This window comes from Canis lupus, chromosome 26 (genome assembly GCF_003254725.2).
Source record: "Canis lupus dingo isolate Sandy chromosome 26, ASM325472v2, whole genome shotgun sequence".
Lineage (NCBI taxonomy): Eukaryota > Metazoa > Chordata > Mammalia > Carnivora > Canidae > Canis > Canis lupus.
Genome location: NC_064268.1, coordinates 22,964,727 through 22,992,505, shown reverse-complemented (window position 1 = coordinate 22,992,505; position 27,779 = coordinate 22,964,727). Strand labels below are relative to the sequence as shown.

Genomic DNA, 27,779 nt, shown 5'->3' with positions numbered 1-27,779 from the left:
TTAGCAGGGCGATTTGCCTATTATCACAAATATTGTCATTTACTGAGTGCTTACAAGGTGCCAACCCCTTTACATGCATTTTTCCCACAGTTGGCAACTCACAATATACACAGGGAAGGCAGGTACAATTATCCCCATATACAGATGAACAAACTGATGCAAGGTAGGAACTGCAAATTTATCAAGGTGCCTTCTAGTTCCTTGCATAAGTGTATCCAGTTTCCACTGAAGCCTGACCAAACCTGTCATCAAACCCATTTTCCGGGGCAGGAAACCGAGGCCCCAGGACTACGGAGCCGATTCCCGCGCCTCCAGATTGCTTGGCCGGCGATCCGACTTGAACGAATCGCGCTGGCAACAGCGCTCCCTGTAGGCGGCGGCGGCCACGCCCGCGTCGCGGTCAGCCCCGCCCCTCGGCGCCGGAAACGCCCGAACGCTCCCACGGCCGCCGGAGATTCCCGAGCGCTCCTCCAGCGGTCCGGGCTCGGAGAAGCCGGGCGCACGGCGTTCAGCCCGGACCCCACTTCCCCGCCGCCCTGTCGCCGCGGCATCGGGTCAGAGGCGTCCCCGGGGACCGCGGGAAGGTGGAGGCGGCCCTCGCTGCCGTCGTCTCCTTCGTCGTGAGTAACGCCGCGACAGAGGCCGCGGGGCACCCGGGAGGGGCCAGACGCCCACCCTGGCGCGGAGGAGGCGGGGCTCTGGGAGGGGCTCCTGCGGCAGTGGCTCTTCCCTGGGGGACAGTGCCCCGAGCGAGCGAGCGAGGACGCCGTCCGTGCAGCAAGCCCCGGGCTTGGGTGCGTGCGCCTGTGAGCAGCACCCTCCCCCTCCTTAGGCCTCAGTTTCTGCACCTGTAAAATGGGGGCTCGCGACACTTCCATCACCACAAAAAAAATCGGGATTTCGTCCAGCATTTTCAGAATTCCCGCCCCCAGGCAGGGGCTGAGAAATCAGAGCTGGGTCAGGTTCTCCCGTGTGGACGTGCAGAGCTCTGGGATCTCCTCTTGCTGCATTAGAACTCCTGAGCCTGGAGAGCCCTAGAGGCTGGGGACTAGCCCCTTCCTGACGGACCAGGCCTTCTGCAATCTAGGATGTGACAGACAGGAGACATAGCCACGCAAGTAACAGTGCCAGCTCAGATTTATTGAGCACTTACTGTGTACCTGGCTTTACATGAGGCCTATCACATGTGTTATTTCCACCTCACCGCAACGATACCTGGTAGGTACTGTTCTCGCCATCCCCAGTTGACTGAGGAGGTGTTTGAGGCCCAGAATCACAGAATAATAACCAGTCGAAGATTTCCCAGCTAACAAGTGGTTGAAGCAGCAGTCCACAGCCTTCCCCATTATACTGTTCTGAGAAATGTTTGACCTGGAAAGCAGAATGGCAGGGAAAATGACAAGGGCCTACCAATGTTAATAATACATACCATGAATTGAGTACTGAATATGTGTTGGGTGCTGGACTAAGGGCCAACATCCTTTTTACTGCTGACAGTGACTGTACACTTCTAGGTTTTGTTATTTCTCCTTCACAGAGAAGGCTCATAGAGGTCACCTCTATGTCTCAGGTCACACTGCTGCTAAAAAACTGGATTCATCAGTGGTGCACTCTGCCTGCCTATTTATCGCTCTTAGGAAGACCCCACTCTTAAAAAAAAAAAAAAAAAAATGAAAGGAAGACCCCACTCTTCTCTGAGCTTCCCCTTCTGTAAAAGGGGAGGCTTGGGCCAAAAAATGAACATTGTTTCCTGAGCTCACATTCTTTGATTTTTAGGTAGCATTGACATGACATCTGGAGTCCTGGGTGTGTTCCCAATTATCCGTGACTTGGGAATGCCTTGGCCAAGTCCCCTGCATCTCTGAGCCTCGATATCCCCCTTCACAAAATGTATAGATGAAATGATCCTCATTGCGATGGCACCTTCTGGCTTTAATATTTTATGACTGCAGATGAAGAGACAAGTTGAGATTCTGCAAACCTTGCAACCCCAGAGAATTTCTAATGAATGTGAATCTGCTACCTCACTCAGAGCATCCCTGGTGGTAGGCTTCCAAGGACAGGTACTCTCCATGGGTGAAGGGGAGCAGCAGCCTCCAGATACTCAGCAGTAACTGCTGGGGGAGGCTTACTCCTGCAATGGTTCCAGCCCACCGCTCAGGTCAGACCAACCCAAGGCTGAGTGCCAGCACCCCCACTTCCCAGCAGGGTACCTGGAGCAAGTGACTTCTCCTTTCTGTGCCTCAGTATCTACATCTGTAAAATGGAGGTGCTGATAATACCAGCTTCATTTAAGATTTGGTGGAAAACATGCAAAAAACCTAACACTATTTCTGGTCTAGAAACCCCTCAATAAACACAACTGGTATTGATATAATGTCTGTGGTGCCATCCTGGGAATTAGGAGAGTTCCTGAGCTTTGGACCCTGCCACCCTTTGCCCCTTGGGACCACGGTGGTGTTAGGAGTGAGGGAGGAGAAGCAGGGCCCTGCTGAGTCATCAGGGAACCCACGTAAAAGGACAGGCCGCCCCCACCCCTGAGGCTGCTGGTGTAGGCTGCCAGGCCTGATGGTGGCTGAAGTAGCATTAACGGGCATTCCTGCACATCGCTGGCTGGACGCAGCCCCTGGGGTGGGGCAGAGGCCATCTGAGGACAGAAAAGGCACAGGAATTGTGTCAAGAGTCCTGCTTTGTGTGCCAGGGGCTGCAGCTAGGTGGAGGCTCGTGGTTCAAGATGAGACAGCTGAAGTGCTTGCTGTGTTCCAGGCTTTTATGAAGTGCATTCACATCTGTTGTGTCCCCAGGACAGGACTGTGCGACACAGGATGGGATTTTCCATCTGCAGTGCAGAGACTCTACTCCTGGGTGCCTGTGGGTGAGCTGCAGGGAGGGGGTCAGAAGTCCTCAAAACTGTGTGCAGGATTGTATGAGTGATTCTCTAAGAGGTGCAAGATCCCAGAATGTCAGGAGTTCTAGACTGAGGAGTCAGAAGAACTGGTATAAGACACCCTGATGCTAGAAAATGGCATTGTGTGATGGCTGGTGGCTGAACCGGCCACCCCCACCCTTGTAGCCCCCTTCCTTCCTTCCCTTCTTTCATTATCCAGTCAACAAACGTTTCTTTTTTTTTTTTTTTAAGATTTTATTTATTCATGAGTGACACAGAGAGAGGCAGAGACATAGGCAGAGGAAGAAGCAGGCTCCCTGCAGGAGCCTGATGTAGGACTCGATCCAGGACCCCAGGATCACACCCTGAGTCTAAGTCAGATGCTCAACCGCTAAGCCACCCAGGTGTCCCTCAACAAACATTTCTTGAGACCTGTTCCAGGCCTGGGCCTGCACTGGGGATACAGCCACAGAGATGGGAGTCCCAGCTCCTCTTACCATGAACAAATAAGGAGCCAGTTTTATAAGGGCTGATAGAAGGGCAAGTCCAGGGCCTGTGGGAGTTACAGATTGGGCCTCCTGACCCAGCATGCATTGGGGGAAAAGTTAGGGAGTCAGCAGGTGAGTCCTTTTTCAGTGTCTGTAGCCTTGGGCAGATCGCTAGCCTTTCTGAGCCTCAGTTTCCCTCTCTTTCCCATAGGCTGCATGGTGCCACTTTCAGGATGGGGTAAGGATGGAGGAGATAAAGGATTCCCCTTTGGAATAGGACAGGGGGAAGAGAATTGGTGTGGGAGTCAGGGATCTGGCCCCAGTCCCCTCTCTGCCTCATCTCACTGGGTGACCCCAGACACCTTCCCAGGGCCTGTTTCCTACCCACACAGGGAGCCTGGCTGCCCAGTTTTCCATGGGCAAATGCACAGGGGCAGTGGAAGCTCCAAGAAAGGTGAGCAATCAGGGAGAGCTTGTCAAAGGAGGTGGCATAGCCAGGGCCTGAAAGATGGAGAGCAGGCATCATGAGAGAATGGAGAGGGATCGCTGCAGAACCCTTGGGTGTGATGGAGGAACGGGGGTGAGGCCCTGGGCAGGTAGAAGGGAGGGGAGGAGTGGGGTAGCCCTTGAGCCCTAGCACTCACTAACTGGTGGAGTTAATGACGAAGAGCCGGTCTCTGGGTCAGAAGGGCCTGGGTTTCAAACCTACCCATCATTGCTTCATTAAAGGCCCTGGGGGCAGGGCTGGGATGGCTGGGTGGCTCAGTCTGCTAAGTCTGGCCTTTGGCTCAGGTCATGATCTCAGGGTCCTGAGATGGAGCCCTGCGTCAGGTTTCCTACTCAGCACTTACGTGCGCGCGCGCGCGCGCGCGCGCGCGCGCTCTCTCTCTCTCTCTCTCTCTCTCAAATGAATAAATCTATCAATCAATCAATCAATGCAAGCTCTCAGTAAGATTTTCTTCCTAAGTCTCAGTTACTGCTGTCTGGGAAATGGGGGTAAAGTAACAACCCATTCAAAAGGTTGTTGGATACTATATGATGCCAGTTGTAGGAAATATCCAGAACAAGCAAATCTACGGAGAAGAAAGTGGGTTCGTGGTTGCCTTAGAGCTGAAGGGATGAGAGGAACGAGGCATGGTAGGTAAGGAGCATGGGGTTTCTTTTTTGTGGGGATGAAAATGTCCTAAAATTGACTAGTGGTGGCTGCACAGCTCTGAATATACTGGAAGACATTGTACACTTCAAGTGGTTGCATTGTATGGATGGTACGCGAATTACATCTCAGTAGACTGTCACCAAAAAACAAAAGATTGTTGGGAGGATCTGGAGCTGCCACATGGCAGCACATTGTTAAGTGCTGCCTGAATGTTTGCCCTCACTGGCATTGTTAATTCCCTCCCAGCACCAAGTCCAACTCTCCCTCAGAGAGAGTTGACAGGCTCCTGGAAGAGGGGAGGGACCCTGGCCCACCCCTGGCTGGCTGGGGGCCCCAAGCAAGGTGTGTCACCTCGATGAGCCTCAGTTTTCTCATCTGTGAAAGGGGGGTGATTTTCCAGGCCTTGGCCTTCTCTTGAGACACTGTGAAGCTCAGGTTAGACTCTGGGTTTTGCTGGTATGGATGCAAGGTTGGATGCGTCTCCACTTATAGGGAGAAGGGCAGGGAGGTTGGATGTTCCCTCTCTGCCCAGGGTGGGGCTGGCTCGGCGCATCCTCTGATCTTGAGTACTGAGCGCAGATTGCATTTCAGGGCGAAGCTGGAGTGAGTTGTCTTGCTGTCAGGTGTGAACTAGGGAAAAATAGTGTCCTCCAGGAGGGGCTGAACTGAGGCTCGCAGTGACTGGTCCGGTACCTATACTTCATACATACAGTACAAACAGTACTGTTTCTATTGTTTTCATTAATTTCACAATCATCCAAAGCCTGTTGTCACTCCCTCTCAGCTACCTTGTCACACAGTGAATTGTGTCAGGGCTCCATCTCACCATCCCCTTCCCAGACCATCAGCTTCTCCCAGGGCAGAGCCTGGATGCCCCTTCCTGGCACTGCCCTTCTCAGACCCAGCCCTGGGGCCTGAAGAAGCTTCTCCTCTGTGCAGCCCCAAGCCCCCTTCTCGCCCCCTTTCTCTGGGCCTGCAGGTCTGGCTGAGCAGGGAACTGAAGGCCGGCTCCCGCCCTCTCCTTCCGCCCAGCCGCTGGGGAAGGTCACCAGGCCACCCCCCAGCGGGCTTTTCTGGGCATTCTGCTCTCACTGCGGCTGGAGCTGGAGCTAGAACAGGCTGAGTCCGACTCAGCATCTCCTCCCACATGTCTCCCTCTGCAGAGCGGGGAGCCAGGCTGGGGACTCAGCCAGGGCCGCAGCCATGACCGCAGCACCCCTGTTGCCGTGGGGGCAGAGGGGTGTGCGTTCGCCTGATGGGTGGTAATCCCCGCTCTAGACCCCCACTGCCTGCCCTGCAGCTCCCTCAGAGCTCTCTCCACACAAACTGCCTGCCAGCCACTCCTTCTTCCCCCTTTTTTCCTGGTTCCCATTTGCAGGCAGCATGGTTGTCTCAGGCCCCAGCTTGCTGGGCTTCCCTGGGCACCTGTGGTACCGGGGCGTGTTGTGCATTGAGAGGAAGAATAAGGTCCCACTACACCCCTGCCACGAATGGGCTGGGCAGCCCAGAGTGCCTTATGGAATCTCCCTGGGTCTCAGTTCCCCCATTTGTATGGTGTCGATGATCTTGAAGGTATCAGCACTAGAATCCATCCTTCTGGTTTCTCTTTATCTCCCCCTGACCTTGACTCTTTCACCTTGGAGCTGGGTCTCCTGTGTGTCTGAGCAGGGGCCTCAGCAACCAGTCCAGGCAAACAGGAGAGAGCTAAGATAGGATGGGTGATGGTGCAGTGGAGAAGCCCAGCTCTGGAGCCTGCAACCTTGGGCAGGACACCCCTTCCCCCGCAGGCCAGGCCTTACCTCCCTGCCCCTCAGTCTCTTCATCCATAAAATCGGGAGTTTCAGACCCGAGTTATTGGACGGGGACCCCTGTGTCAGACACAGCACTAGCAGGTGCCTATCAACAGGGGCCTCCTTCCCCTGCGAGGTCCAGCCTAGCCTCCCAAGCCTGGGGCTGTCAAGTCGAGGTCCCTGCAGACAGTGTCAGGGGTGGGGGATGAACTAGCGACAGGCATTTTGTGGCCAAGATGGTTCCTGGGGTCAGGCAGGAAGGTGGGGGCATTGCTGCCTCCAGGCCATGTGTGTGATCCCAGCTCAGTGGTGAACAGAAGGTGGGGAGGCCAGAGCAGGCTCCTGGAGGTCGGCAGGTGGGGGCACAGAGCTGTCCAAGAGTTTGGCGCCCTGTTTGCTCACTTGTTCACACTCAGCACACATTTGGTCAGCATCACCTCCCTAGGGCCATGGCGCACCTGGGCCTGTGAGGACAGAACAGAACCAGGCTGTGTGCCAGCCCCTGTTCTAAGCACCTTATGTGGATTAACTTACTTTTATCCTCACAACACCAGAGTGGGATAAGCACTGTTCTCATTTGCCACAGAGAGGTTAAGTAACTTGCCTAAGTTACACAGCAGATAGGTGGTCGGCCTGATGTCTGAAACCAGGCAGTCCTCTAAGGTCAGTGACAAAAGGTCAGTCTCCTCACTCCTCTTCCCACTGCCCTCACTGGGGCTGACTTCACTTCCTGCTTCTTCTAGAACAACCAACCCACTGGATCTCAGCCCTCTAGCCCTTGTTGTTACTGCTGTCCTTGCCTGCAGCGTATTTTCTGATCCTCTTTCTCCTCTGACTGACCAGCCCATAGTCATCTCTCAGTGCTCAGCTGTGGCACCACCTCTTCCAGGAAGGCTTCCATGATGCCCTTTTCAACTCCTGGCTGGCTTAGGCTCCTCTGCTGTCTTAGCTCCCCCATCTACCACTTCTTTCTCTTGTTGCAAGTATTTGTTAACTTAGCTGCCTCCCAGCAGACTGTGAGCTCCTTGCCCTCACCTTGGCACCTGCCGTGCCTGCCACCATATGTGATACAGAGATTACTGGGAAATATTGAATGACTAAGTTTTTTTTAAAAAGATTTTATTTATTCATTCATGAGAGACACAAGAGAGAGGCAGAGACATAGGCAGAGGGAGAAGCAGGCTCCCTCTGCGGAGCCCAGTGTGGGACTCGATCCCAGGACACCGGGATCACTACCTGAGCTAAAGGCAGACCCTTAACCACTGAGCCACCCCTGACTAAGTCTTAATTGTTAATAATCTTGTGAATAGTGGGCAAGTTCTAGTGTCTCTGTTTCACAGAGGAAGAAACTGAGGCATAGACAGAGAGATGACTTGATCTATGAAAATCACAGACCTAGTAGTAACAGAGCTGGCATTTGCTGGAATGGCCTCAGTCTTCAGGAAGAGATCTTGGAAGGTGTCAGAGGACTGTGATAGTAGCCCTTACTTGGGGTCTGACAGACAATCATCAATAATAAAAATAAAAATAATAATAATAATAGTATTAATAATCAAATAGCTATCCCATTTCAAGAGCTTTTACTGCTCCTCGGGCCCCATGCTTAAGCACGCTGTGTGAATACTTTCATTTACACTTTACTCTTTCTCTATGAAGTGCTATGATTAACCCTATTTTGTAGTTGGGGAAATAGAAGCTCAGAGAGGTTAAGTGACTTGCTCAAGGTCACACAGCAATGATTTACCAAACCAGAGTTTAAACTTTTCAAATGATTTTTTAATGGTTAAAAGTCCAAAGGGCCAAAGGGTAGACAAAGCAGTCTCCTTTCCTCTCTTCTGTCGCCAGCCACCCAGCTCCTCCCCTGGAGGTAATCTCAAGTGTCCTTCTGAGCAGGTTTGTGTGTTCACAGACAAATCTGGGCTTGTGTTATTGAGAGCCATGTTTAAACCCATACCTCTGAGGTGCCCCATTACCCACTGAAGCTCAGGGCTTGACACAGAGTGCTCACCATGCTCTGGCAGAGATATGAGGCCACCAAAAGCCTTTGTCCTCTGCCCCAGGCCCCTCTCCCTACCGCCATTGTGCCTCTTCAGCAGATGGCTGAGTGCCTGCCTGGCTCTACTCTGCAGCAGAGCCTGGGCTGTCATCCAGGGCCCTGCCCAGCAATGGGGGAAGGGCTGCAGCAGGCTCTGGGGGACCTCTTCAGCCCAGTCTGATACCCATTTTATTATCCCTCATGGAGGCAGCCCAGCGTGAAGGAACAGCCCAGGCAAAGGCAAGGAAGCCAGAGTGAGCACAGGGGCTACACAGGTCCCTTGGTCTTTGTGCACAAGGAGACTTGGGTCTGAGTCCCGGTTCCACCCCTTACTGCTATGGAACCAGAAGGACCTCCTTCAGGAGCCTCTGTTTTCTCAGGATATTGGAGGATTAAGGGACAAAGGACCTGAAGCTGTAGTAGCCCCCCGCCCCCTGCCATCTCCAGAGGTTGGTCGTTGGCTTGTTTTAATTATGAAGACCTCTGCTCTGAGCTTTTCCAAACTTCCATCTGACTCCTGGAAAGCAGAGATGCAAGACCCTCAGCAATTCCTTCCCACATGCAGAAGGAACTGAATGCTAATAAACATAAGGTTGTATTGTTGTTGTTGGCATTATTATTACTCCTACCTGGTATATAGACTCCAAAGCCCCTCACCCCTACCCCACTCCCCAGGTGACACTCTAAGGGGAGCCCTGTGGCAGGAGTTCACTTTGCGGGGGGGGGGGGGGGGGGCAGAGCAGCAGGAGGTGTATGCGCAGGTTTGAAGATTGGGGGAAGGGGGCAAACAGGGAGCTGGCTGGAGTTCAGGACAGAGCACAGGGCTGGGAATCCGGTGTCTGGGTCAGTAGCCATGCCTGGCTGAGCTCCAGTTTCCTCTGTGGAATGGGGGTCATCTGTCCTCTCCCATTAACATCGTGGGATTCGCGATGCTCAGGCAAGGAACTACAGGAGAGAATATTTGCACCTGTAAAGCAAAGATCACAGTCATGTTGCACAGCTGCTAATTGTACACTTAGAAATGGTAAATTTTATGTTATATATATTTTACTATGATAAAAAAAATATGTGCAGAAAAAAAAGAGGATTTGGGGGGTGCCTTGGTTTAGGTCATGTTCTCTGGGTTCTGGGATCAAGCCACACATTGGGCTCCCTGCTCAGCGGGTAGTCTATTTCTCCCTCTCCCTCTGTAGCTCCCCCTACTTGTGCTCTTTCTTCCCCCCCCCACCCCCCCCCCCGTCAAATAAATAAATCTTAAAAAGGAAAAAGCGTATTTGAATTAATTGCCATATCAGAATAACAGAGCCCACTTTAGAGGAGTTAATATGGACAATTTTTTTTTAAGATTTTATTTATTTATTCATGGGAGAGACAGAGAAAGAGAGAGAGGCAGAGACACAGGCAGAGGGAGAAGCAGGCTCCACGCAGGGAAACCGATGCGGGACTCGATCTCAGGACTCCAGGATCACGCCCTGAGCCTAAGGCAGGCGCTAAACCGCTGAGCCACCCAGGGATCCCAATATGGACAATTTTGAAAGGCCAAACAGGAAGGTGGTTACCCAAAGTTGTGAGCGGGACCCATGGAGGATGGGCCGGCTGAAGGCACTGAAGCTTTGGAGGAGACCCGGGCATGCGCAGAGAGATGAGAAATAGCCCGGCCTCTTCCCACCTGCCAGTCTTTCTTCAGCGCCTCCCATTGGCTGACTCTAACTAGAGTCAGTTGGCAGAGGAGCCTGGGAAATGTAGTTCACAGGATTGAATACCTGGGATGCCAAGCGAAGCAGAGGAAGGGCAGGGAACGGGTCTGAGATCACAGAGCAAATGACTGTACAGTTGTCAACATTTAAAAGCTGGGTGATTCGACATAAAAATCTGGATTCACAGCTTTTCGCGAAACACCCTTGGGCCCCTGACCTTGCAATGACCCTGGAGACTGAGAAAGGAAAGGAAGACAGGGCGGGGTCAGTGAGGCCCACCTCTGCCTAATTGTGCTGGGGCACTGGCCTTGGGCATGCATGCGGAGGAGTCCTGAGAAGCCTACAAGGTCTCCAGTGTTCTGACTGGCACTTGGTGAGGCATGAGGAGACCCCAGGTCCTCTGGAGCAGGGACACAGGGGAAGCCATGAGGACCCTGAGCGAGGTGGACAGGGCAGGCAGGGCCTGGGGAGCTGGAGGGACTGGATTGGCCTCTAGAAAGAGCACACTGGGTCTCCAGAACCATGGGAACCTTCCTGTCCTAGCTCTTGGAGACTCTCTGGTCCTGCAAAGGTTTTGATTGTTTGCTTTTTATTTTATTTTTCTTTCTAAGGCTGTCAAACCCTGTGTTCAGACCAAATCTTCCAGGAAAGCCCAGTGCATAAACTCTTGGCAGAACTATCCTGGAGGAAGTGGCTGGATGGCCTGAAGTTTGCCTCTGAAGATCCCTGAGGGGCTGTTCAGGAAGGTTCTCAGACCTGTCCAAGGTCACAGGTGACATTGAGTAGAGCTGTGCTTATGCCACAGGCATCTTGGCTCCTGGGAAGCTGAGAGCACTGGCTCTGGAGTCCGTTGGACTGGGGGCAAATCCTGGCAGTAGCTCAGTGACCTGGGCCAAGGCCCCTCACCCCTTTTAGGAGAGGATCCAGTACATCCCTCACTGGGTGTGGGGAGGGCTAAAGGGGTTTATGCTTGTCAGGGCCCCACCCAGTGCCTGGGAGTGGAGTTGTTTGTCATGGTTACCAAGGAGACAGTCCCATGCCTATAACAATGACCCAGGCTGCCCTCTGAACCCCAAGATGGGGAAAACTTCCCAGATTCCCTCTTGTCCTCTTCCTGCTCCCTCCCAGGCCACACAGACAGCAAGAATTTGTCCTCTGCAGAGATGTGCAGGGAGAAAGTCTCCTTTTTTTGATGAAACAGCGATGAGGTGATGTCTGGGTTTTTTATATCCTCGTTGCTGAACTGGTGCCAGACATAAGAGTCCAGGCCAGATTCCATTAGCCACATTTGTCCTGTGGGCTCCTGGTCCTGAGGAGAACTTCCAGGGGTCCAGTGTGAGACCCAACAGCTGGGAAGATGATGGCCAGGGCCAATAAAAGCGGTTGTAAGATGTGACACCTCCACTGGAGACCTAGGCAGGGTCTTAAGAGTCTGCCTCACTAAAGAATCTTTACATTAAAAAAAAAAAAAAAAGACATTGTTATAATTTTTCTTCTTGCCAATGTAAGAAATCCTCTGAGGTGTAGGAGTTACTACTAACCCCATTTTTTAGAATAAAGCGAGGCCTAGATAGGTTAATTACCTTGCTCAGAGGAACCCAGTAGTTATGTGTCAAGTCATGGTCTTAATCCTGTTGATCTATTGTCACTCAGACTTCAAAAACCTGAATCCTTATTATTATTCTGCTCAACAGAAGGATCAATGGTCTGGAGAATTTGAAATTGTTGGCAATAATCTTATAGGATTATGTTTTAGATGGGGAAGGAAATCCCTCAAAGTAGCATGCACTTGTTAAAAAAATATTCAGTTACAAAAATGTCTGAAGTAGACAGTGAAAACCTCTGTAACCCTACTCTCCAGAGATAAGCTCTGGAACCATTTAGGATATATACTCTTCTAGACCCTTTTATGCATTTACAAGTAAATGTTAATGTTTATGGCTTTTTTAATTTATTTTTTTTAAGATTTTGTTTATTTATTCATGAGAGACATAGAGAGAGGCAGAGACATAGGCAGAGGGAAAAGCAGGCTCCTCCCAGGGAGCCCAATGCAGAACTCGATCTTAGGAGATCTTAGGAGCCTGAGATCATGCCCTAAGCCAAAGATAGACACTCAACCACTGAGCCACCCAGGAGTCTCAAAAAGATTTTTTTTTTTTTTTTTTAGATTTTACTAAGGATTTATTTTTTTTTTTTTTTTTTTTTTTTTAAGGATTTTATTTTTAAGTAATGTTTACACCTAACATGGGACTCACAACCCCGAGATCAGGAGTTGTACGCTCACTGACTGAACCAGCTGGGCACCCCTGATATTTATGTTTAAAGATTATACATTCTGTTTTGAAGCTTACTTTTTGCAAATAAGAGCAGCTCTTGAAATGCAAAGGTTCCCAAGGGGGCAGATTTGTGGCAGATCTGGTGGAGAAAGCCTTTGGCAAAGTTTTGTGCAAAATTGTATGTTGTGTGTGTGAACACTGTTGAGGGATAGTGATTATGAGTGTCATCAGAATTTTCAAAAAGACTCAGACCCAAGCCCCTTGTTTTCCCAATGGAGAAAGTGAGGCTGAGAGGGGAAGTGTAGGTGAGTGGGGAGCCCAGCACCTCCGATGGCCTTCAATGGGGACAACGAGGATGCTGCAGTGTGTGGTCCTGGGCATCCTGCCCTGGCCCCGAGAGGAACTGCACCCTGCATGCAGAGCCAGAGGAGGGTGAGGGAGTCAGCCTTGCCTGAGACTCCTGCAGTCCCTGCCAGGAGAAGATTTACAGCCACCAGGAGCTTGAGGTTACAGAGAGTCTGGTGCAGCGCTTGGGGAGGATGCTGCCTGCAGTGCCTGCAGTGGGCCGGCTTCTGGTCAGGCCTGGCTCCTCCAGGCTCTGGAAAGTCCTCCAGAGAGCAGCCCTGGAGCATGGGGATGGACAAGGGGTAGGATTGGAGGGCACCACTGGGATCAGACGCCCCTGACTCCTATCCAGTTGATGTTGGGACCCCAACCCTGGAGACAATGGATGCTGAGCACAGCGCCTGGCCAGATTCTTGTTACTATACTAGTAAACAAGAAGTTACTAGAAGGAGAAGGGGCAAAGGACAGAGTGACCAGCACAGGTAGAATGACATGAGGAATTTGTTAGGGGGTCCAGATGGCTGGAGTTCAGAGCCTAAGGGTGAGGGAGGAGAAGGGAGAGACTAGGAGCATCGTGGCATCGTGTGTTAGAGGGAGTTGGACCAGGGAAGTTCCTGAGAAGGGCTCAGGCAGGGGCTGACCATGTATCAGATGCAATATCTGGAGGCTCGTCTGGAGGCTGGATTGGAGGAAGCTAGGAATGGGAGGATGATGAGGAGGCAACTGCCATTAGCCACGTGCCACACTAGGGGGAGTGTAAACAGGGCTGGACCACTGAGCCAGCCAAAGGGGCTCACACCTTTGCTGCCCCAGGTCCTGCCCCTGCTGGACCAACAGAAACTCCTCACCATGGTTTCATGCCAGCATCCTTGTGACCAGCCGAGCATCACCCCTGCACCTCCAAGCCCACCTCTAGCTCCCAGATAGTTCAGGAAGGTGGGCATTCATAGGGTGAGTAATCATAACAGTACCAGGCTTTTCTCCATGGTATCTCCACATTGGCTCCAGAAGGTAGGGACTATGACTCTCCCTGGTTTACAGAGGAGGAACAGGCTTAAGATGGTTGAGAAGTGGGACCCCTGGGTGGCTCAGTGGTTGAGTGTCTGCCTTTGGCTCAGGGCCTGATCCCAGGGTCCTGGGATTGAGTCCCACATCCGGCTCCCTGCATGGAGCCTGCTTCTCCCTCTGCTTGTCATGAATAAATAAATAAAATCTTAAAAAAAAAAAAAAAAAAAAAAAAAAGATGGTTGAGAACTTTGTCCAAAGTCCCAGAGCTGCAGACTGGTGGCAGACAGAGCCAGGACCCAGATCTAGGGTTCCTAGTGCCATTGAGAGCTCCTGGGTCCTCTAAATCCAAAGACCAAACTTAGCCCTGCATCGTTTATTCTTTCACTTGATTTGTTCGTTCGTTCATTCACATTCTCATGAGCCCCACTGTGTGCCTGGCTCTGTCAGGCACTGAGGGGCAGCAGTCCCTCCACTCCCAGGGTACTACCCTGTGTGCATTGAACAACAGCTTTAGTAGAAACCAGATGGTAGGGATCCCTGGGTGGTGCAGCGGTTTGGTGCCTGCCTTTGGCCCAGGGCGTGATCCTGGAGACCCGGGATTGAATCCCACGTCGGGTCCCGGTGTATGGAGCCTGCTTCTCTCTCTGCCTGTGTCTCTGCCTCTCTCTCTCTCTATGACTATCATAAGTAAATAAAAATTTTTTAAAAATGTTCTTTAAAAAAAAGAAACCAGATGGTAGGACCCAGGAGACCAGGAACACTGCCAGCTCCATCCCTTGATGGCAGGTACCCGTAATGTCCTCTTCAAGAACAGCATCTGTTTAGTACTTAGGCAAGTGATCTAGTCGGGGGCAAGGGAATCAGCCAGCTTGGGGGTTACTAGGTAAAGGGATCAGGCAGGAAGCCAACTGGGGGTGGGGGTGGGGGACAGTGAAGCGATGGCTTCCAAAGGGCAGTCCATGGGAGGTTATGAGGTATTCCATTATCTAATGAGTGAGATTTGCAGGAGAGACTCAGAGTTTGGTGAGGAGCAAATGGGAAGCCCCTGGGGGCAGAGGGTGGGTGTGGGCCTGCCAGAATGGGGTGGCAGAGGCTGCTGGCCAGGTGAGCAAAAATGCTTGTGTAGCTCCCCTGGGGGCAGCCCCGTCTGGCTCGAGAGTGGGGCTGGGCAGCTTTCTGGGCACCTGGCAAGCCTGCTGTGCAGCTGTGGTGATCTGAGCCTGTCACGAAATCTGAGTCCTCAACCCAGGCAGCATTTCACCTCCTCCTTCAGCAGGGATTTACCCAAAGGGTGGAGAGCCAGTGCTGTGGGACCAAGTGGATTGTGGTTCACATCCCAGCCACAGATGATAATGCATTTAATATGGAACCGCGATGGATGTGGCGTGCTCCCTGAATGCCAGGCGTTTGGCATTACTGCTTTTGGTCCTCATGGCAGCCCTGTGGAGTGAGCAACAGAGGAGGCCCAGGCCCAGAGAGGGTAACTTGTTCAGGGTCACACAGCTAGAAACAGTGGAACCTGAGTCCAAGCCCAGGTCCATATGATTCCGGGCTGGGCTCTTCCCAGCTGTATTATCTCTCTCCTAGGCCAATTCTTTTTCATCTGTATAAGCCTCTGTGTTTCCCCCCTATGAAATAGGGGAAATAATTGTGCCTACTCCTGGGGTTATCTTGCAGATTAAGGGAGATAGTCTAATTAAATGAGTTTTGTGTGGAATCTGGCACATAACAAGTTCTTGGCAAATGGCACTGTTATCATCATTGCCACCATCATCATCATTATTACTGGTGGACTGAAAGCCACCGAATGATCATCTGATCCAGCCTCGTCATTGTACAGATGAGGAAACTGAGGTCAAAAAGGGGGTGGTGGATCTCACAGTTGGTGAGCAGTGAAGGGAATATCAGAAATCCTCAGGAGTTGGGCGCCTGGGTGGCTCAGTCAGTTAAGCATCTGCCTTCGGCTCAGGTTATGATCCTGGGATCCTGGGATCTGGGATCAAGCCCCACATCAGGCTCCCTGCTCAGCGGGAAGTCTGCTGCTCCCTCTCCTTCTGCCTCTCCTCACCTACACTCTGCTCTCTCTCAAATAAATAAAATCTAAAGAGAAAGAAAGAAAGAAAGAAAGAAAGAAAGAAAGAAAGAAAGAAAGAAAGAAGAAAAGAAAGCCTCATGAGTCTAAGAACTGTCCCTCCAGCCTCTCCGCCTTGCATGATGATAGCCTCAGGCCTTTCCATGAGTGTAGCCCAATGGGGGTCCCAAGGTGTATGTATGTACCCACAGCTACCCAAGGTGGATCAGATGAGCTAGAGCACCAAGAGTTCCTACACATGTGGCTGGCTGCCTTGCACAGGGATTTGCCCACTCCTCTATCCTGGATTCTTCTTCTACCTCACAGTCTAGGGATGTCACTGCCTCCCTGGACATGGCTTTAAAGCCCTCTGGTGGCCATCCAGGACTCGAGCTGCAGAGTCTGGGCATCATGGAAGTCCAGCTCAGCCCCAGACAGGAGCCCAGCTCACATGTGCCCAACTGAGGTCTAGAGCAGTGTCCCAACCTGAATATTGAGGTCCAGACTCTGCTTCTAGGGAGCACAGGACTTAATCCTGGTTGGGGGCGTGTTAATACCCATCCACAGACTCTCATCACCCATTTGTCCTCAGGGTGTCCCAGTTCTGGGATACCCACTTACCACAGTACCCCTTGGTGATACAGAGGATCTGGTTTTTATGTAGGATTCTGAGTTTCCTTTGTTTTGCTTGGCCCATGGGATGGAAGATAATTGAAGCTTTTTGTTGTCGTGCCAGCTTGGCAAAAGTGTGTCTTCCTCCAGCCACAGATAGCTAACGGGGAAGTTATGGAAAGTTGGACTCTCTCTGAGTGGGTCTGTTAGGAGGACCTCACGCTGATGGCCTTTGGAGGCCCTGGGCTCTAAGAACCTGCCTGCTCTGAACCGGTGTCCCTCCTCGGATTCAGTCAGGGTCCAAGCAGAAACACCAGACCATGGAGAGGAAGGGATTTGTCCCAGGCATTTGAACTTGGGTGGTAATGGGAGATGCTTAAGCAATCTCTGGAAGGAAGGATGTTGTCATTGAGTCTGGGCTGGAGCTTACAGACACAGAGTACACTGTCAGGAAGGGCAGAGGGTTATCATATAGGGGAGGACAAGAACATTCTGGGGTCCACAGAAATGAGGTGGAACCCACATGGGCAGACTGGAATCGTTAGTGCTGCCAATCTTGATGGTGTACCTGGGGCTTCTGAAGAATCCAGGGCCCTTCTCACAAATCTAAACTGTGGCTTAGCAGGAATCAAAGCCGAATGCCAATCCCAGGGTAGTAGGGCAGTTGTAGACTGGCCACTTCCTTGAGACAGGAAAACTGAAGGGACCTCCTGAAAAACTGTTTCTTGGCTCTTTTTCCTGCTTCTAGTCTCACTAGGACATGCACCCCCCACACACACATGCCTCTCGTACAGGTAATGTATGTCCTCCCTGTAAAGGCAAGGAGTTGATTTCTTTGGATGCTTCCAGCGCAACAGATAGCATCAAAGGAGTGACCGGGAAGGGCCATGAACATTTTCCAAGACCACGGATTCACCAAGACCCCTGGCTCCAGGGCATAAGTGACTTATGGAGGACACCTAAACACCCATCTTTATTCATGGATGTCTGAGAAGGCACGTGCATGGGACCACAATTCTCAATTAAAACCCCAGACCCTAAGCAAAGATGAGACTCACTCTTCTTTCCTGTCTGAGTCTTGTGGATGCTCTGTGTGTATCTCCACTCTCTCTATATCTTTAATAAACTCTGCTCTCACTTCTTGGCTCGCATTTGACTTCTATCCTGTGAGAAGCCAAGGACCCTCTTGGCTGGTCCTGCGGGGACCTGCCTCTCCCTCCCCACCCCCTCTTCCCCCCCGCTGTCTGGGTCTTTAGACCTGGCCAGTCTGCATCAGCCTTATGCCAACAAAGTGAGCCATCCAATCCATCAGCAGGTGCAGTGCGGGCGTTGTGACACTTCGGACAAAAGCCGCCTCTTGCCTCCTTCCAGAAAGGATCTGAGGTAACTTTTAGTAATTTCTAGGGTAAAAATAATAAAAACAGCGAGCAAACAAATTGAAGCAGAGGAATAGGAATCACATAGGAAGAAGAATCTAGAAAGAAGTTTAGGACAGGGATGCCTTGAGGCTGCCTGTAACAATTACACAGAAAAGGGAGGGTGGCAGTTAGTGTCACTTGGGGGCCCTCTAGTGGGCATAGACGGAAATAATTCTTAATTTGCGCAACATCTATTTATTATGCATGACTGTGGCCAGACAGGTGGGCTAGGATGCGTCCTGGCAATTCTGTAAATCAGAAATAGGAAAGGACTTGTTGAAGAGCACACAGCGCCAGCAGCAGGTCCTGGGTCATTTCCCAACACCCCAAGAATTCCCACGCTCCCTCTGATTGGATGAAACCCGGTGAGGCAGGTCCTGCAGTCACCAGCCTGCACTCCCAGCTCAGTCCATTGTTGCCTTGAGAAAGTAAGAAAGTTCCTCAGTTTCTAAAGGCCTCAGCATGCTCACCTGTAAAGTGAAGGTTATTATATAGCCTCCACCTCTTGAGAATGGTGAAGGTTACATGAATGAATGGGTGTCAAGGGCTTGTGATGGCACTTGGCCCACAAAGAGTCCTCTTCTCGAGGAGAAAGTGAGGCTTAAAGAGGTAGACAGGTCAGTCCTGCATCATGTACATCCGCAGGGCAGGGGAGAAAGTGAACAGGACTTGGAGAAAAACGATCTCTTCCAACCAGGAGGTGCTGTTCTTTTTAGTGATGGTGTATTTGTTGGGAGAAGTTAGTTCTCTATCCAGGTAGGCTTGGCCATCATAGGCTCTGCTCCACCCTCTTGAAGCAAGGGGCTCCTCCTGGGCCTGGGGTCTCAGAGGGCTGGGTGAGATGCACAAGACCCAGGTGTGACTTTTCTAGACCCAGTTGTTAGTGTTTGAAGGTGAGTGGGACTCAGAGTGGCCAGCTGGGTTTGGTGGTGGAGGGGGTGGAGAGGGAACCTCCCTGAGAGACCCTCCTTTACTTCTGGCTGTCACCTCTGCAAGCCGTAAATATCCAGCCTTTGACAATAAGCTGTGTCTCCTCATTAGTACTGTGTTTTTATACTGAGCTGTGGGAGAGGAGACCCAGGCCCACAGGCAAGTGTGCCCACTGGCCTGTTTTCTCCGTTTTACCTGGGGACAGTCATGGAAACTCAAATTGTTGGGAGAGTCCAGTGACTAAATACGTGGAAGAGCCTAGCACAGTGCCTGGTTCGTGGCAACTATTGATGGTAGTAATGTCATCCTTCACAGGTTGGGCTGAATGTCACCTCCTCCAGAAAGTCTTCCCTGACTTTCCTAGGGTGAGTTTGCTGCCTGAGTCTCCTGTGCATTCCCAGTCCTTCTGGGCTGTGTTATGATTGTCCCTTAATTTGTGTCTCTCCCACACTCAACAGTAGCCCAAGGAGTAGCCCAGCTCTGGTTCATGTTGTAGCCCCCTTATGGCTGGCTCAGGCAGGAGTGACAAATAAATTTTAGGTGAATGAGTGGGATTTATAAGAGCATGTATCCTGGGGTTCCTGGGTGGCCCAGTTGGTTAAGCATCTGCCTCCGGCTCAGGTCCTGATCCCAGGGTCTTGGGATTGAGTCCCGAGTCAGGCTCCCTGCTTAGCAGGGAGTTTGCTTCTCCCTCTCCCTCTGCCTGCTGCTCCCCCTGCTTGTGCTCACTCTCTCTCTTTCTCTCTCTGTCAAATAAATAAATGAATAAAATCTTAAAAAAAAAAAAAAAAAAAAAAAGACCATGTATCCTGGGGCTCTAGGACCAGGCCCTTAGCTGTGCCACTCACACACTGTTTGATTTAAGCTCTTGGAGTTACATCCCCTCCCACCCCTGGGATGGTGTGAGAGACAAATGAAACCCTCTACATACCATCTGGCACACCATAGGTGCTCCATAAACATTCATTGTTTTCCACGCTTCCAGATTATAGGCCCTCCACTCGTCCAGGCCTCCCCTGGACCCTCCAACTCCAGGGAGCTTCAGCTCCTGCTCTGGACTCCCATAGCCTCTAGGGCATCCCCTATTACAGCACCAATCACTTTTGGGGCTGCTGCTCTGTCATCCCCAGACAGACTGCTGGTTCAGCCAAAGCAGGGCCTTTGCCTCATCCATGTGACAATATAACACCTAGCCCAGGGCCTGGCTCACAGTAGGGACTTGTGAAATGCTTTCTGAAGGACCCAGATGCTTGACTCTCTTGACTTCCTGCCTTTGCACTGTTGTCCCTGGGTTGCCTTTTCCTTTCATCTCAGCCTGTGAGACTCTGTTCTCATTGGGCGAGGCCTAGCACAAATGCCACCATCTCTCGGATGTCCTTCCTGAACAAACACTGTGACTTCTGTCTTCTTGGAAATCTTTTTCTTTTTAATATTTATTTATTTTGAGAGAGAGAGAGAGAGCAAACAGGGGGAGGAGCAGAGGAAAAGAGAGAAAATCCCAAGCAGGCTCCACACACAGCACGGAACCTGACATGGGGCTTAATCTCACACCCCTGAGATCATGATCTGGGCTGAAATTGAGAGTTGGACACTTAATAGACTTGAGCCACCCAGGAGCCCCTGCCCCCCTGGAAATTTTTTTTTTTTAAGATTTTATTTATTTATTTGAGAGCAAGGGTGAGTGCACAAAATTAAATCTTTTTTTTTTTTTTTAAGATTTTATTTATTTATTCATGAGAGACACCCACAGAGAGAGGCAGAGACACAGGCAGAGGGAGAAGCAGTCTCCATGCGGGGAGCCCAATATGGGACTCGATCCCAGGTCTCCAGTATCAGGCCCTGGGTCGAAGGCGGCGCTAAACCGCTGAGCCACTGGGGTTGCCGCAAAATAAAATCTTTTCAAAAAAGGATCAGAGCTAATAGAGAAACTGTTGGGCTTAGAATTAATAAAACCATATTATAGCCTTAGCTTACTACTAACTACTAGCAAATGTTACTTTGGCTGAGTAACATAACCTTTTAAAATATCCTTATATGTAAGAAAGGAGATAATGAAGTCCACTCTGCCTAAATCACTGGGTTGTTTTGAAGATGTGAAATATGTGAAAAGATTTTTAGAAGTTAGAATAAGAATTTAATGCAAAAGGAAGGTGTCATTTCATTTACTTATTTTTATTTATTTATTATTATTATTTTAAAGATTTTATTTATTCATGAGAGACACAGAGAGGCAGAGACATAGGCAGAAGGAAAAGCAGGCTCCTCTCAGGGAGCCCAATGCAGGACTTGATCCCCAAATGGGGATTACTACTCAAGCCTAAGGCAGAAACTCAACCACTGAGCCACCCAGGCATCCCAGAAAATGTCATTTTATTAAAGCCTCCCCAGGTTGGGTGGTGTTTTGTTTTGTTTTGTTTTGTTTTAATCCATGGGGAAAAAAAACCAACACACATTCCATAAATACAAATAAGTATTTTTTTAAAGATTTTATTTACTTACTCATGAGAGACACAGGTAGAGAAGCAGAGACATAGGCAGAGGGAGAAGCAGGCTCCTCACAGGGAGCCTGACATGGAACTCGATCCCAGGACCCCGGGATCATGACCTGAGCCGAAGGCAGACGCTCAACTGTGGAGCCACCGAGGCATCCCCAAGTAAGTATTTTGATGATGGCAAATATACACTGCCTTCTCCAGAGTTTCCTAGAATCTCCTATGATCTATTTGGCCTTCAAAAAAAAAAAATAATAATAATAGCTCCTATTCTATGTCTCAGCTGAGTCTAAGAGAGCTGCAATTAGTTCCTCATAAGTAACAAAACCATCCAGAACTACCATAAAGTGCTACCAAAGTTTATCTTTCTTACCAGATAGGTTATATAGCAAGAAACCTGCATGTCCAGCCACCTTTTAAAATGATTAAACAGGGGATCCCTGGGTGCCTCTGCAGTTTAGTGCCTGCCTTCAGACCAGGGCATGATCCTAGAGTCCCCAGATTGAGACTCACATCAGGCTCCCTGCATGGAGCCTGCTTCTCCCTCTGCCTGTGTCTCTGACTCTCTCTCCCTCTCTGTGTCTCTCATGAATAAATAAATAAAATCTTTTTAAAAAATGATTAAACAGCAGAAGTCATCTAGGCAGGGCAGACCGTGAATTTCTAATAAGATGTATTATAAGAGTTTGGTGTCTTGCTAGGTGTTGGTACAGGGGTTGGGGAGAAGTTAAAGAACTGATTAGTGGTTAAGTGTCTGCCTTGGTCTCAGGGAGTGATCCCGGGGTCCTGGGATTGAGTCCCCCATCAGGGTCCCCGCAGGAAGCCTACTTCTCCTGCCTATGTCTCTGCCTCTCTCTCTCTCTGTGTCTCTCATGAATAAATAAATAAAATCTAAAAAAACAAAACAAAACAAAACAAAAAAAACAAAACAAAAAACAACCTGTTTAATTTCTATTGGCCTCATATAGATTTCAACTCAAAGGGATCCTATGCCAAATTAGGGTTTAATTGTTCTTTAGCAGAAAGAGAAACCAAATAATAAAAATATTCAAAGCATTAGTGGATTACGTTAAGAAGCAACATTCTAAAATGGGCATGTACATCGGTAAATTCCAGATATGCTTCAAGTTCTTGGATAAAAAAGATATTCTGCTCTTCACAATAATCATTCCAAATAAAAATGTTGGTCTTTTGAAAAAGACAAAGAAACTAACCACCCTCACACCTTCGGTATCATCATTCCTTAGAAGAGCCTCAGGTAAATATTTTTCCCCCTTTGGTAAATTAGGGAGATCTAAGGGAATATTAGAAAATATCATATTCAGTTTTACCTTACTATCTGCTGGGAGTGATAATTCTTTTTTTTTTTTTTAAGATTTTATTTATTTATTCGTGAGAGACATGGAGAGGAAGAGTCAGGTTCCTCGCAGGAAGCCCGACACAGAACTTGATCCCAGGACCCCAGGATCACACCCTAAGCCGAAGGCAGATGTTCAACCGCTGAGCAACCCAGGCATCTATTTATTTATTTATTTATTTATTTATTTATTTATTTATTTATTTATTTTTAACGATTTTATTTGGATAATTCTTTTTTTAAAAAAATATTTATTTAAAATCATCTCTACACACAATGTGGGCCTTGAACTCATGACCCCCAGATCAAGAGGTGCATGTTCCCCTGACTGAGCCAGTCAGGAACCCCTGGAAGTGATGATTCTTAAGTAATGATTCAATTTACAAACAGGCCAATCAAATTATAAAGAAGCAAACTACACATTTGCCATATACTTCTCTCTGGTCTTGACTAAAGTTTCAGGTAACTTAGCAGCTTGGGTTAGCAAAACAGAGACTCAAAAGCCTTTATCTGATCGAATTTTTAAAAATGTATCTTTGGGGCACCTGGCTGGCTCAGTTGATAGAGCATGCAACTCTTTTTTTTTTTTTTTTTTTTTTAAGATTTTATTTATTTATTCATGAGAGACACACACAGAAAGAGGCAGAGACACAGGAAGAGGGAGGAGCAGGCTCCATGCAGGGAGCCCAATGTGGGTCTCCAGGATCATGCCCTGCAGAGAAGGCCGCGCTAAAGTACTGAGCCACCTGGGCTGCCTGAGTATGCAACTCTTGATCTCAAGGTTGTGAGTTTGAGTACTATGTTGGGTGTAGAGATTACTTTAAAATCTAAAAAAAATAAGAAAGAAAGAAAGAAAGAAAGAAAGAAAGAAAGAAAGAAAGAAAGAAAGAAAGAAAGAAAGAAAGAAAGAAAGAAAGAAAAAAGGAAGGAAGGAAGGAAGGAAGGAAGGAAGGAAGGAAGGAAGGAAGGAAGGAAGGAAAGAAAGAAAGAAAGAAAGAAAGAAAGAAAGAAAGAAAGAAAGAAAGAAAGGTATCTTTTACTATCACCTTGTTAATTAGGCTGTGTGCCACAAAGATAAGCAAAACAAAGGTCGAACATACCTTAAGAAATCATGTTAGTGGAGGTACAAAGGAACCCACGATTAGCTTTTTAATATCTAGTATTTAAGCAGTGTGAAAAACATAAGTAAAGGCAAAGCAAATAAACATTGCCATTGTTCAAGTTTTCATATTTTCTTTCCATTTTTTTTTAAGATTTTATTTATTTGAGAGTGATGGAGAGCAAGCATGAGCAGGAGGGGTGTGGAAGTGCAGAGGCAGAGGGACAAACAGGCTTCCTGCTGAGCAGGGAGGTGGATGTGCGGCTAGATCCTAGGACCCTGGGATCATGACCAGAGCCAAAGGCAGACGCTTAACTGACTGAGCCAGCCAGGTGCCCTGTCTTCAGGAGGTTTTCATATTTTCACTAGCAAAAATTTTTCATAAGGGTAATGTTTGACTTCATCCTTCCCCCAGAGTTGAATTAACACATATTTCAAATGCTAACCTTTTACTTATACAATCTAGAGGATGAAACTAATTCCTTTTCTTATTTATATTTGTTTTGTAACCTGGTAATAGTAATGTATCTAAAAGCAATGTTTTCTAATACTTATCTGAATAATGCAAGAAAGCATGAAACCAAACTCATTTGTTTAATGCTGCAATGCATGTGAAAATAGTGCCTTATACATATGAAGCACTCACTTAATGTATAGTTACAAAAAAAAACCCTATATGTTCTCATTCATTTGGGGAATATAAATAATAGTGAAAGGGAATAGAAGGGAATGGAGAAGAAATGTGTGGGAAATAACAGAAAGGGAGACAGAACATAAAGACTCCTAACTCTGGGAAACGAACTAGGGGTGGTCGAAGGGGAGGAGGGCGGGGAGTGGGGTGAATGGGTGACGGGCACTGAGGGGGGCACTTGACAGGATGAGCACTGGGTGTTATTCTGTATGTTGGCAAATTGAACACCAATAAAAAACAAATTTATTATTATATAAAAAAAACAAAAAACCTACACAAGTACTCAAAAACAACACAAATATATCTTTAGCTAACCTGAGTGGTTTAAAACATGAGAAATAATACTCTCCAGTTATATATGTTTATAGTTCATAATTGAAATAATCTCTTCCTCCACCAAAAAAAAAAAAAAAAAAAAAAAATCCCAAGATGTTCTTTATTTTTCCTGTAAAGAAATCAGGAAGCAGTAAAGTCACCTTTACATATACGAAACAGGGAAATGTGACTTTAGATTTCTAAATCATTTTAACTGACTTGTGTTTCAGCCTGGCTCCTTTAACATTAACAGTCTCATAATGTGGTAATAAGCAACCTCTATTTTTTTTTTTTTTAAGATTTTATTTTGGGATGCCTGGGTGGCTCAGTTGGTTAAGCATCTGCTTCAGCTGGGGTTATCATCTTGAGTCCTGGGATGGAGTTCCACATTGGGTTCCCTGCTCACTGAGGAGCCTGGTTCCCCCTCTGCCTACTGCTCCCCCAGCTTGTGCACCCTCTTCTTAACAAATAAATTTAAAATCTAAAAAAAAAAAGATTGTATTTTTCAGTAACCTCTACACCCAACGGTGGAGATTGAACTCACAACCCCAAGATCAAGAATCATACACTCTACCCACTGAACCAGTCAGGCTGCCCTAGTGATAAGCCACTTAAAAAAAAAAATAGCTGCTCTTTTCTCAATCTGAAGTTTAGTTTATAAACCTTTAGTTATTATCTTTGCTGAAACACCTTTGACAGAGGTGGCATTCGTACTTGATTACAAATGTGCCCAAATCTAATGAAATCACTATCATGGCAAAAAGAAAATACTGTAAGAGTCAGAATATGAGCTTGTCATAGTTACACTCATTTCTAGTAAAACATTTTTAAAGAGCAGGGACAGAATACGGTTTTAAGGGGGATGATCGGAAATTATAAGGAGAAAGTGAATAGTACCAGAATCGAGAGTGAGGTGATAATAGGAACTGACATCCTGGCAGACCCAGCAAAAGGAAAAATGAGATATTAGGAAGTTTCTCTTGGATCAATTTCCTTGGAGGTACATGGGTTTACCTTTCCAGCCGAATTCCCAAAGGGCTGCACTGAAGGGCAGCAAGGGCTAGACTGGATTTACAGCTCTGGTTCTGACTCTTCCATTCATAAGGTAAATGATCTTGAGCAAAACCTTGCCTTTCTCAATCTCAGTTTTCCAAAGGAAGAGATGGCTCTAAAAGTCGTCACCTTAAGTTACTCAGCGATTAGCTCGCTAATTTTTTAGCACTCTACGGGAGGCAGTGGCGAGGCTGGGCCGCGGCTGGGGAGGGGTTAATGCCGTTCGGCCCCGCCCCTTCCTGGCCCCGCCCCGCGGGCACCACCGCCCGCCCGGGTTGCACCCTTGACCCCGCCCCCAGGCCGTGCGTCCACCGGAAGTGCCCACGCGCGGGCAGCTCACTTCCGCCCGGCAGGTGACAGCCGTGGGGCTCCGAGCGGCCGGCGGCACGGACGCACCGGGGGAGCGGGAGGACGAGGCCGCGGACATTTTGCTGGCGAGCCAAGCCGTGCCGTGGCGCCGGGAGCCGTTCGGACCTGCGGGTGAGGAAGCGGGGAGTCCGGAGAGGCAGGAGAAGGAGTGGGGCGGGGAGGCGGTGGTCTGAGGTGAGGGGGTTTGTGGGGTCAGAGGTCACGGAGAGGACCGGACGCTAGAGGGGCGAGAGTGGCTTCCCGAGCCCCGACGCGGCAGAAGGACTGCGGGTTCATTCATTCACGCTCACTTGGCCGCCGGCCTGAATCCCAGGCGCCCCAGCCCGCATCCCCTCTTGGGGCGTCCTCCGGAGAGACTCCTAGACTTAGGCCCGGAGGAGTCCGCCCCTGGCCAGAGGGGAAACTCCGCTCTGAGTCCTGGTTTCCCCCTTCACATCCTGAGGCCTCCCAGTCATTCAGGGCCTTATCTCTTTGCTAGAGTTTAAAAAGGGAAAAAAAAAAAAGAAAGAAAGAAAAGAAATCAAGAACCGGCTCTGTGCCGCCTGCCCGGCGGTAGGCTTGGGCTTGGTCTATCCGTTGGCGTTTCATGGACAGGTTATCTGGGGACACCTGTAATCATGCTAAAAATACGAAATGCTACCTACTATTTATTGAGCTCCTACTGTGTTTCATGCGCTGTGCTAAGCACAGTAGGTACGATGCCACATGTAACTTCTCAACAGCCCTTGCGAGGTAGCTGTTGTTGATATCCCCATTTTATCCACGAAGAAACTGAGGCACAGAGAACTTGAACCACACATATAAGGTCAATCCTGTGGTGCAGGCAGAGTCTGGGTTCCTACCCAGGCTCTCAGGGACCTGCAAAGTGCAGAGACAAAAGAGGCTGGAGCAAGGTTGGGGTGTAGGGGGTATTTAATATCTTTAGCTGCCATTGTATTTATTCGAAGCTCTGTAAAGATGTAGCCTTAATACTTTGAATCTAATTTTCGTAAGGGACATTTGATTTACGTGTTTAGGATGAAACAATTCTGCAGGCTACTGCTATAAGTGACTACCTTTCAGGGTCAAAGGGAAGTTTTTCTTGACTATTGAGAAGTGTGAGACTCAAAACAAATTATTCATGAAGCTAATTTAAGAATATTCAGATCCTGTCAGTGGTTGAGCTACATTCCTTTTGAAAAAAAAGAGAGGAAGCACATGACCCCTAGGGATCTCTTGACCCTAGGTTCTTGAAGAACATTCTCAAGGGGAGGGTCTCTGTCTCTCTGAGAAAAGTGCAGGCTCCTTGGCTTCCTGGCTGGGGAGCCACATCTTTCCTGGGAATGGTGAGGTCATTTGATGGCTGGAGGACTAGACTGTGAGTCTGAAACCTTATTCCTTTGCAGACATTGACTTGCTTCACTTCTGCCTCAGTTTCCCTGACAGCAGCACAAGGAAGACCTGCTGCCGTCCTATCCACTCCTGGGTGTTACAAACCTTAATGAACCTGCTAAGGTTTCCATATGCTTCTGAAGAAAGCTGAGATATAAATATTACTGTAGTACTTTTTTTTTTTAACTCTATGATCTGTTTTCCTAGTTCCATTGAATTCGCAGAAACTTAATATTGTTACCTTATCCCCATCCTTCCAAGGGAGGATTTGAGATGAAGCGACTTGTCACAGATGGTAGGAACATGAGCAGAGCTCAGC

General features: G+C 48.9%; 1 protein-coding gene across 6 annotated transcripts in view; it reads left to right on the top strand.

The window, feature by feature from the left end:
* The first annotated feature begins 530 nt into the window (after positions 1-530).
* Positions 531-27,779, top strand: part of AP1B1 (adaptor related protein complex 1 subunit beta 1) — an 82,563-nt gene continuing 55,314 nt past the window's right edge. For 5 of the 6 annotated variants that reach the window (XM_049102068.1, XM_025474471.3, XM_049102066.1 and 2 more), the window contains exon 1: positions 26,038-26,200. The gene's annotated coding sequence lies outside the window, so the exon portion shown is untranslated. Of the gene's footprint in view, positions 621-26,037; positions 26,201-27,779 lie in introns of those variants that run through there. The other variant, XM_049102065.1, reaches the window with a different exon arrangement.